This window comes from Lactuca sativa, chromosome 3 (assembly GCF_002870075.4).
Source record: "Lactuca sativa cultivar Salinas chromosome 3, Lsat_Salinas_v11, whole genome shotgun sequence".
Classification (NCBI taxonomy): Eukaryota; Viridiplantae; Streptophyta; class Magnoliopsida; order Asterales; family Asteraceae; genus Lactuca; species Lactuca sativa.
Genome location: NC_056625.2, coordinates 251,329,415 through 251,341,944, shown reverse-complemented (window position 1 = coordinate 251,341,944; position 12,530 = coordinate 251,329,415).

Sequence of the window (12,530 nt, the reverse complement as noted above, 5' to 3'; positions counted from 1 at the left end):
CCTTTCACTCACAGGTTTGGCTGCAAAACACTTATCTTCATTCTGATTCGCCTCATCATGCTCACCTTCGGTTGTGTAGCCCATCATATGTGACACTTGATCTGTCACCATCAAGCATCTCCTAGCGAACTCAGTACTACCTTCTTTTTCCACAAAAGCTCTGCCATGTGTGGGTTTACGTACCTCTTCATCTTCTGAGTCTGTAGACCAGACCTCCACGCCACCGAACTCATCATCAACAACATTCTCCTGCACAATCAAAGCATTCATAGAATTTTTAGTAGCTTTCTTCTTCTTTATCTCCTCCATCTTGCGCATATGGTATGCTTCATCATCTTCACCCTCCTTCTTCTCTGATAGCTTTCTTAACATGCAATCTTTGGCAAAGTGGTTTTTGCCATGGCAGAAATTGCAATTGTATCCGGAGTCTCCCACCAGTTTGCTCTCGTTCTTCTCTTCTTCTTCTGGAGGATTACTTTTGTTATCCTCTTTTTCCTTTTCTGAGCTGCAGCTTCCCTGTCAGTTTCGGTTCATGGCAATGGGGAAATTTTGCGAGCAAACCGCTTCGGGTTAGAAACCATCATTGCATACTCTTCACTTGTCAGATCACATTCTGACATTTCTGACTCTTCTTCTTCTTCTACCACATTCTTCTCCTTAGAGAGAAGGGCCAACGATCCCATACTAGATACCACTTTCGCTTCCTTTGTCAAAACACTTTCATGAGACTTGAAAATACCCACCATCTTTGCCAATGAATAGGCTTTAAATTGCTCGTGAGCCTTCACAGTTGATGTCACAGCCATCCATTCGGGTCTTAAACCATTCTAAAATGTGACCTTCTATTCGATCACTTCTCTTCCAATACGATGCTTGATCATCTTGCTCAAGAGATGGTTGAAACGATCGAATGTCTGAATAAGTTTTTCATCTGGCTTTGGTTGAAAAGCACCGAACTCAGAGAGCAACAAAGTTTGGATAGAATGTTCTAGGTCCTCATCAGTGGAATACAACACTTTAAGTTTATCCCAGATCTCTTTTCCATGGTGCATGGGCTTACCAAATGAAAGGTATCAGATTGTAAAGCGAATCTGATCATTCTCGTGGCTTTAACATTAACTTATCTTTCTCGTCTTGAGGAATCTTTTCCACATCAGTTAAGATTTTGTTGTACTCCTTTTGAGTCTTAATGGTTCTATTTGTTTCAGAATGAACAAAAGGACCCAATGTTGTTGCTTCCCAGATAAGATAACCGTTGTCTTCAGAACCAACAACGTAGTCTTCAAAGTGATGCGTCCAGACTTCATAATCTTGAGTGTATAGAATCGGGATTCTAGTTGTGGAACCAATGTTGTTGGAGATATTGATCAGATTGGTTTGTGAATCGTCGAGAGACATAATGATCTATTTCAGATATCTGCTAAGAATCAGACTTGTAAAGATTGAATTAGGGTTTTATCAAAAGCAAGAAACAGCGTCAATGAAGAGATGACGGCTCTTACAAATTCGATAAAATCGGAAACCCTAAAAGATATTCTTCCAACAAAAGAGATGTGTATATATTACATAGTCTCCTGCTATGATACCAATTGATGAGATTGATATTCTCTTAGATCGATAGATTCAAACAAATATTAAAAGGATAATGACAAGAACATAAAACAATAAACACAAAGATGAATCAAACGTGTGTAGAATGATTAATATGCTCCACCTTAGAAGAATTCAAATTGCTACTGTAGAGGTGTGCTATGGTTACAATACCAGATCTATCAAAAAAAATCAAAAAGCATCATTTAATATAATGCATGCATGCACTATATATACTAAACCCTAAATCAAAACACGGCTGGACAAGCCCAGACCGTGAAAACAAATGGACCGAGCTACTAAATCCCAATGGCGCAACCTCTTAGACTCAACATCATTGGTCAAATCATTATCCCTTCACACATACCAACCAATCCACTTGCATCATCTTTCCTTCCATAAAAGGAAACATATAGGAGGTTTAAAATTACTTCAATAATTCTTCCAAACTCCACCTTTTCCAAAAAGAGAGCTCCCATTTTCTCTCCATTCCAGCCACGTCTTTAGAGGTGTTCGTAGGTTATTCCCTCATTTTTTGGGAAGTATTCCTTACAACTTCTAATATTCCTACATAACTCCACAACAATCTTGAATCTTTTACACACATATTCACACACTATCGTTCATAGGATCATCAAAATCTCCAAGCACCTTCAAGTGTTCTTGACTTAAAACTCTTCATCCTCAACCTTCCACTCAACAAGAAATCACATTAGGTGAGTTCATACCCCTACATTTTCAAGTTTTCTTCAAGTTTTAGGGGGGGGGGGGATATAAGTTATAACACCAAAACATAATATAAACTTAAACATAAGCCTTCCATAGAAAAGTTATGATTTGTTCTTCACGGACTTTTTTACACATCTTAAACTTAATTTTTTTCAAAACTGTACAATATGCAAGTAGTTCAGGTCTATACCTTTCTAAGGACTACTCGCATGCGTTCATACGATTTTTCTACAATTTTTGGTGATTTTTACAAAACTGTCAATCATTTCAGAACAGTTTTTGGACCAGTCAGTGAGAATGCTCATTTTCACACTATCAGAGTTTACAGATCCAAATTTTGACTTGCGTTGAATTTTCTATAATTTTTCCAAGAACATGAACAGAAAAGTTAAAGAATAGAAAAATGAGCATCTTGAACAAAATACTATAATAAACTCTTTAAGAATGGTTTATGATTTTTCAACACTTTGTAACATGCTAAGCAAAGTGTATAACATTTATGAGATGTATTTTGATTATTTATCATGCTATTTTGTTTCATGGAAAGGTGATAATCATACTTATAAAGGTTTCTCATCACTACAAAACATTTATGATAAACTATAATAGGTATAGTTTATGGATCGTTTTCCCTATGAAATTCACTTTGGAAAGTTATTATCCCACTTACAAAAAGGTTTTCATTTTCACAACACGTAAAATTGTTGAATCAAATTTTTGAGCTAAAGTCTTCACATACAACTTTAGTGTACCTACAAGAGTCATGCATTGTAACTGGAGTCTCAATTAAGAGAGCGTGATAATTGTGTATAGATCTATATTGGGACTGACAATCCCGCATCTAAGTTGCTTGCAACAGCTAGACCGGCAGGTCTAAGGTGACAAATATCATAACATTCTGACGCCTGAAGAACATCGTAACAGGTCATCTATGTCGTTTAGCATAGTTATAACAACTCACATGGGGAAACAACAGATCATATAATCTATGGGCATACTTTTACTCAAACGGTTTTATATATTTTAAAACTACATATACTAGTATAAATATCGAAAATACTTGAACATTTCGGTCTTTGGGTCTTAAGACTACCACTCATGATTATAAGGAAAATATTGGATTTTTTTGGAACAAACACTACTTTTATGAAGAAAGGATTTCAACTCTTCATACAAACGCTTATGAACTCACTAACTTAATTGTTGACACTCTTTCAAAATGTCACACCCCCAAACCAGACGGCGGAAACGTCCGGGGGTTCGAGTGACATTAAATTGGAATACCATCATAATGTATATAATTGAAACATAACATACACATCACCACACATACAATATAACAACTGTCTTAGTTTACATCAAGTATATTATCTTAGATTACATATCCCAAAACATTAAATGTATGATGATTAACTGTACACAAAAATAAAATCCACATAATTTTGTTGATTCTCCTGCTTAACGATTCCCTGATAATACAAGTTATTTTGAAAACGGTCAACATATATAATGTTGGTGAGTTCATAAGCATGATTGAATAATTTGTTTTTGTATTGTTCGTAAAACACCAGAAAACCTGATATTTTCTAAAAAATAGTTTGAAAGCGATGTATTAAATCGAGTATTATATGCATGTGTGGTTTCCGTTGTAGATAGAAGTTTTAACTAAGTAATCCAGACGAATCATGTATATTTCAGTTGTAAGTATAATGTAATGTACAAATGTATTTCTTCCATAAAACCCGATGTTTTCTCATTTTAAAGTATCTTGGTCTTAAAACCCGAAGTCCATATATTAGTATATGTATGTTTTGTATTGTCATGCTTTGTATTTGTATTCCATAAAGTTGTAATGGTATTGATCTCTATGTGTGTCGTTATAACCATGCTTGATAATGACTAATTCTCCTGTCTTGGCGTTTACAAACGCCGATTTGTTTAAGGTAAGGTTTGTTACCCTAGACTGGTCGAGTCTAACTGTAGCGAACTGCTCAGGTGTGGGGGTATCACCCCCGTATAGATCTATACACAAACTCTCACTCTCCCTCCAGGAGACTCTGGTTATAACTACAGGCTACGATCATACACTCAAAGGTGTCAACTGACATGTCTCACTCGATCCTTAATTGTTTCCTTGCTAGTATTGTATTACAATACGTATAATGCTTTCGTGTATGTATTATTATTTGCCAAAACCCAAAAATAATATGTATATGAATGAAATGAGCCCAACAAACATGAAAAAGGGTAGTTATCGCCCATTAAACATGTATGTTATTTCCAGGCCCAAAAGGTATGAAAAAGGACTCTAAAGGCCCACTATGCAAGTGAGGTATAGTCCAGGCCCAATAAGCATGTATATGGACCACAAAGGCCCAATACACATGGGATCTATGATTTAGGCCCAATTTAACATGTAATTGGACCACAAAGGCCCAATAAGCATGTAATGGAAGTCCACTAAGGCCCATTAACCATGCCACGAGAGTATTAGACCTAATAATTGTTTTATTAATGTATTTAGTCCGTTTGTCGTACTTAATTTATTTAAGATATATGGTTTACCAAAATAACATGAAAAGGCCTAATTTATGTAATAGTGACAATTTTGGCCCATTAAGTTGAAAATATAAGGTTTTAGGGACATTTTTGTAAGATTGACACTTTGGGTCCCTTAGGACTTAAAAGTTTACATTTATGGGCTTAATTCTAATAAAATGAATTTTTTGGCCCAAATATATATATATATATATATATATATATATATATATCTGTTTTCAGCCCATTATTATAAGAGTTTACATTTTTAGCCCATTTTTGATAAAAATCAAATTTTCAGCCCAAATTTTGTATAAATAACATTTTAGGCCCAAATTTGAATAAAGTGTCATTTACAGCTCATAAAACCGTAAATTTTAATTTTGGCTCAAATTTGTATAGAATGACTTTTTAGTCCACAAAAGACATAATTTTTACATTTTGGGCCCAATAACCGTAAAGGCCCATAATATGGCCCATTATGCGAAAATTACACTTTTGGCCCCTTTAATGTCATGAATATCATAAAGACCCACTTTTAAAGTAAAATGACTATTATGACCCTTGTAAAAACCGTAAATGTCAAAAAGGTCTCATCTTTTTGTTTATTTGACAAAAATGGCCCTTTTTCAAGATTTTGTTTAGTTTCTTATGAATCTTCACATGTTTAACACATTTATCTTTATAGTGTTTCATCACATAATCACAACTTAAATCAAGAAAAACACAACTTAAATCTTCACATGTTTAACACATTTTGGTTAGAATTTTCGAGATCTATAGTGTTTCATCACATAATCACAACTTAAATCAAGAAAAACACACATAGCATGCATAAATACATAAATCTACCACATATGCAACTTGTATTCTCCCCCGAAACATATTAAGTCCAAAAACAAGGGGGTATGAACTCACATTGCTTTGCTGTTCTCGGTTTGATGAAGAGATGGAAGGAGATAATGTGATTCTCGGCCCTAGCAAGCTCCTTAAGATGATTTTTGAACTTAGATGGTTCTAGTGAAGTATGATCCACGGTTTAAAGCAAATGAGTAACAAATTTTAACAAAATTATGAAGTTAAACTTGCTTAAGTAAGAGTAGATTAGCAATTATGGATGAGGACTTGATGCAAACTTCTTAAAAGCACCCACCAATGGTCACAAAATTTTGAGGAGTACAGAGGAGTTCTTGAGAGTCTTGAACGTGTTTGAAAGGAAATGGAAGGTGGTTGGAGGGTGTGTTCGACCGAGTGTAATAAGAAGAGAGGGAAAATAGATGAGAGATTGAGATGTGATAGGTGCTTAGAGACATGAGACTAGTTGTTTATTTGAACGGTAATTAGCATAGAAAACCACTAGGTAATTATGAGTTGGCACATCAAATATCCTCCCATTTTTTTCCTTTTTTTTACAAGGTTGGGCCGATAATGGGCTAAGAAGAAATGGAAATGGAATGGTTTGGGCCTGTTCTTGGTTTTGTTCGATTTTTATGAAGCCTAGTAATATTTTTCGGCCCATTGGCCCCTTATGAAGGTTCATGGCCCAATGAAGCCCAATTAAAAGGGTTTACAGCTCAATAGGACAAAGGAAACCATTTATGGCCCACATGCCCCCATTAGGGTTTAGATGCATAATTTTAGGCCCACATGGCCCAAAATGCTATAGTTTCATGAATGTGGGTCGAATTAGTGCCCAATTAGGGTTCCTAGGCCCAAAATAGTCAAGTTGAAGGTCTATTGGTCCATTAGGCCCAATAAGAGAATCCTAGTTCGTGTTAAACTTGAACCGAGACTTTTAGGGTTTTCAGCCCATAGTTGACTATCTAAAAATGCTTTGTATAAGGTTTTGACCTTCACTTGTGAACCTTGATTAAGTTTGTTGTCATTGAATGAGCATAGTGCATAATATCAAATTAGAGTTATAAGTATCACAGTAGATGATGTTTACATGAGTAGAGAATTTCCTAGCTAAAATGCTAGTTATGACATTATCCCCCCGTTAGAGGGAGTTTCGTCCCGAAGTTCTTTTGAAAGATAGGAATATGAATGAGAGAATAAGTGAGGGTACTTCTGCTTCATTTGGTCTTCGCGTTCCCATGTGAATTCTGGTCCACGCTTAGCGTTCCATCGAACCTTCACAATCAGAATGCGACTCTGTTTCGTACGCTTCACTTCCTTGTGCATAATTCTGACTGGTTCTTTGATGAAAAGGAGATTCTCGTTAATTTCAATCTCTTCCAAAGGAATGGCAAGAGTTTCATCTAATAAATATTCTTTAAATTCGATACGTGGAACACGGGGTGGACATTGTTGAGCACAGCAGGTAGCTGCAGCTTATAAGCCACTGGACCAATTTGGGCAAGAGTCTCAAATGGTCCAATGTATCGTGGGTTCAATTTCCCCAGTTTCCCAAACGAATCATCCCTTTCCAGGGAGAGACCTTCAATAACACCTGATCTTCGACTTGGAATTTCAGCGGTTTTCGTCGTTTGTCAACATAGCTCTTCTGTCTATCTCGTGATGCTTGAAGTCGGGCTCTGATTTGGATTATCTTTTCAGTAGTTTCATGCATGATTTATGGTCCTATGAGAGTGCTGGTTGGTGATTGCCCTTTTGCTAGTTGGGTGTCACCCACCTCAGCCCAACACAGAGGTGATCTGCATTTGCGACCATAAAATGCCTCAAAAGGAGCAACCTTGATGCTTGTGTGATAACTGTTGTTGTATGAGAATTCAACCAAAGTCAAGTGAATATCCCATGACTTACTGAAGTTAATCACACAGGCTCAAAGCATGTCTTCAAGTGTCTGGATGGTGCATTCGCTTTGACCATCGGTTTGGGGGTGGTAGGCAGTGCTCATGTCTAATTGTGTTACCATTGCCTTCTGAAGCGACTGCCAAAATGTCACACCCCCAAACCAAGGATGGCAGAAACGTATGGAGGTGGAGGACTTCATGTATATCACAACAACGAGTATAATAGTGCTCAAAGTAAATACAACCACTATAAATATAATCAAGAAAGTTACATGCTTCAAAATCGATTACAAAATAATGACAATATGTTTTGATTAACGCCGAAGCGTTCCATCCTCAAAAGCTGGTAGTCACCGATTTCTATTGATTACCTGAGAATACAAGTAAATTTTGAAAGAGTGTTAACAATTAAGTTGGTGATTTCATAAGCTTTTGGATGTAGAGTTTGAAAACCTTTGTTTGTAAATGTAATGTATACTCAAGAAAAATCCAATATTCTCCTTATAAAATGTTATGTAGTCTTAAATCCCAAGACCGAATGTATGTGTGTGTTTCTTACTTTGTAACGATGTATGCAGTTTTAAATAGATAAAAACCCTTTTTAAAGTAGAAATTCTCATAAACTATATGTGTCGTTATCTCCCTATGTGAGTCGCTATAACCATACTATGACAGAGTAGACCTGCTGCGACGTTCTTCAGGCTTCAGAACTGTTATGACATTTATCAGCCCCGACCAGCCGGTCGGGCTGTTGCAAGCAGCTTGGGTGTGGGTTGTCAATCCCAATATAGATATATATACAATTATCACACTCTCCCTACAAGAGACTCTGGTTATAATTTACAGGAATTTTAACCCGTACTCTAAGAGTACAATGAAGACACGTCTCACAATTTACGTTAACGAGTTTACGTGTAGAATGAATGAAAAACCTTTTCTGCAGTGTAACTGATCCCCTTTTTCTAGTGTATTGGTAGTATAAGGAGCCATTAACTATATCTATTATAGTTGTTATACATGGTTGTAGTAATTGAAAACCCTTTTTGTGGAGTAAATATAGTACTTTTCATAGTGATTTTGTGGTGTGTAAGTACCATAAACTATACCTATTATAGTTTATTACATATGTTTGTAGTAAATGGAAAATCTCATCATGATTGAATAATTTCCATTTATGATGTTACATGACAAGAATTACCTTCAACGTTTAGAAACTTATTGTTATACACTTTGCTCAACATGTTACAAAGTGTTGTTAATATTGTAAGCTGTTTAACTAGTTTTTAACTTTTCTACATTGTTTTAGAAATAATACAGGAAAATCATGCGAAGTCGAAAAGTGATTCCGTAAACTCTGAGAGTTTAGAATATGTGTCTAGTTTGTTCATAATTTTTATTATGATTTTTAGAAGTCTCTAACTTGTGTGAAAATGTTCATTTTCACAAATTGGTCCGAAGTTGTTTCTAAAATGATAGGCAGTTTTGTAAAAATCGCCATAAATTGTAGAAAAATAGTATGAACACATGCAAGTAGTTATTAGAAAGTTATAAACCTGAACTACTTGCATATTAAACAGTTTTGAAAGATATTAAGTTTAAGATGGTCAAAACAGTCCGTGAATAGAACTCAACTTTTTTGTGAAAAGCTGAAGTATGAGTTTGAGTTATGTTAAGGTGTTTTAACTTGTAATCCCCTCCCCCCCCCCCCCCCCCCTAAAACTTGAAGAAAACATGAAAATGTAGGGGTATGAACTCACCTTGAGTGATTACTTGAGATAGATATTGAAGAGAAGATGTTTCCAAGTCAAGAACACTTGGAGAAAGCTTGAGGATTTGAAGATCCTAAGGAAAAATATGTCGATATTTGTGTAAGAAAGCCATGATTCGAGTGAAGGTGTGTAGAATGTTCAAGTGTAGGATGAAGACAATTACCAAAAGTGGATGAAAAGCTTGAGATCAGCCTTTGAAATCTTGAGTTTTGAGAGAGAGGAAATAAGAGAGAGATATGTTTGCTTTTAGGTGAAAGAGTGATGTCTTAGAGGGGAAAGGTAATGTTTGTCTAAGATTTGGTTAGGGAATCATATGGAGTGTTGGAAGGTGCATAAAAGGACAGTGATTTGATATGGTAAGGTGTGAATAGTGACTAGAGGTTGTCATAGAGTGGGTATGGGGGATGACTTGTTGTCATAGTTTTATGGGGAAAGTCAAAAGTACCTTCTTGTACTTGCACTTTATCCTAATCAATATTATGGATTATATCTTAGAAATCTCCAAGATATGGATAAATCATGATGTTAGAGGGTTGAAAATGATAAAATATGGATTTGGGTGAAAACCCCACGTTAAAATTATGAACGGGGCTAAAACGCGAAACTACTCGAAAATCGGGAAAAAAGAAGCGAATCTGCGAGGGTTCGGTTCATGCTGCTAAGGACCGAAAGTTGGTTCGGTTCGAGAAGCTCGTAGGCAAAGGTGTATTGGAAGCGAAGGTGAAGCTTTGGTCTGAAGGGTCTTGATCCGAACCGAAGTGAATAATTTGAACCGAAGGTGGGATGAATCGAAGTAGGTTTCGGGCCGAAGGGTGCGTTCGGTCTTTAAGGGGGAGTTTGGTTCTTAAGTAGGTTCGGTCCTGAGATGTTCGGCTCTAAGAGGTTCGATTATAAGAGGTTCGGTTCTAAGAGGGTTCGGCCCTATACGGTTCTTTTTCGAATAATCTTCCCGTTTTGAGTGGTTTTTGACTAAGTTAAGGGTCGGGATGCCCCGAGTGTTCATGAAAAGTTGAAAGAGATTTGGGAGAGAGAGATATATAGCGACAGAGATTGAGGTAGACTTTTTTGTGGCTTTTGTTAGTGTTTAGCCTCCTAATGCAATGTTTGTAAACCCCATTAAGCCTCATTATGAGAGTTATACACCCCCGGAGGGTATGTAATAATGTTTTATCGAGTAGTTCCATCACTTACCCTGATTAGGGTTTAGATTTTCTGAACACGTGAAAACTCTAAGTGATACTTTGTATTAGGATGGTGTGTTGTACAATAGTAAACATAATGTAAACCCTAATATACAAGGGTTAATTGAGTTGACCGGTTTGACTTGTCAACTTTATTTGACTTTGAGTTTACCAGAAAGTGACGGTTGTCACACAAAATCATGAAGTAAATCTACAATCTCGGTCCGAGATAATAGACACTGGCACCCCATGAAGTCCTAAAATCTCCTTGATGTAGATTCGGGTCAATCTTTCCATCTTGTAAGATTCCTTTATTGGCAGGAAATGAACGGATTTAGTTAGTCTATCGACAATTACCCATATAGCATCCAGCCCATCAGTTGTCTTGGGTAATTTGGTTACGAAGTCCATAGTAATCCTTTCCCATTTCCACTCGGGTATCACTGGATGTTGTAATAATCCCGAGGGCTTTTGATATTCCACTTTCACCTTTGCGCAAGTGAGACACTTGCCCACGTAAGTGGCAATCTCTGCCTTCATATTTGGCCACCAATAATGTTGCTTGATATCCAGATACATCTTATCTGGCCCCGGATGGATGGAATATCGCGTCTTGTGAGCCTCGTTCATGACTACTTCTCTGAATCCCCCAAGCTTAGGGACCCAGATTCTATTCATGAAGTAGTGAGTTATTTCCTCCTTCGCTTCCAAGTTCTTATCCATTCTGCGTAGTGTTTCACTGGTGACACTCTCCGGCTTCAATGCATCTAATTGGGCTTCCTTGATCTGTGAAGTTAGGTGGGATTTGATGGTTATTGATAGAGTTCTCACCCGGCGACTTGAGTATTCTTTTTGGCTTAGGGAATTGGCTACCATGTTAGCCTTGCTCGGGTGGTACTTGATTTCGCACTAATAATCATTTAGCAGCTCAACCCATCTTCGCTGCCTCATGTTTAATTCATTTTTATTCAGAATATGCTGGAGACTTTTGTGGTCGGTGAAGATGGTGCACTTTGTACCATAAAGGTAGTGCCTCCAAATCTTCAAGGCAAAGACCACAGCTCCCAGCTCGAGACCATGAGTGGTGTAATTTACTTTATGCGTTTTCAATTGCCTAGATGCATACGCTATAACTTTTCCACGTTGCATGAGTACACAGCCTAAACCCTGATTTGAAGCGTCGCGGTAGACTACGAAATCTTCGGCTCCCTCTGGTAAGGATAGCACTGGCGCACTACAGAGAGCCTGCTTCAAGGTTTGGAAGGCAACCTCTTGCTTCTCGGTCCAGTTGAAAGCCACACCTTTTTGCATCAGTGTGGTGAGAGGTTTGGCTATCTTGGAAATTTTTTGAATAAACCGGCAGTAGTAGCCCGCGAGACCCAAGAATTGGTGAATTTCTGTTGGTGTTGTTGGGATTGGCCAGCCCTCAATGACCTTGATCTTGGAAGGATCTACATGAATCCCTTCTTTGCTGACAACATGACCCAAGAAGTTCACACTGCGGAGCCAAAACTCACATTTGGAGAGTTTCGCATACAACCTTTCAGCTCGCAGGGTTTCCAAGATTTGACAGAGATGTTGACCATGCTCTTCTTTACTTCGAGAGTATACGAGAATGTCATCGATGAAAACGATTACGAAGTTTTCAAGGAATGGGCGGTAAACTCGATTCATGAGGTCCATAAATGCAGTGGGGGCATTTGTTAGACCGAAGGGCATCACGACAAATTCGTAATAACCGTACCGAGTTCGGAAGGCAGTTTTTGGAATGTCCTCTTCTCGGACTCTGAGTTGATGATAACCGGATCTCAGATCTATTTTTGAAAAATAGCTAGCTCCTTGGAGCTGGTCAAATAGATCACCGATTCGAGGGAGTGGGAACCGATTCTTGATAGTGAGCTTATTCAGTTCCCTATAGTCAATGCACATCCTGAAGGATCCGTCTTTCTTTTTGACGAAAAGAACCG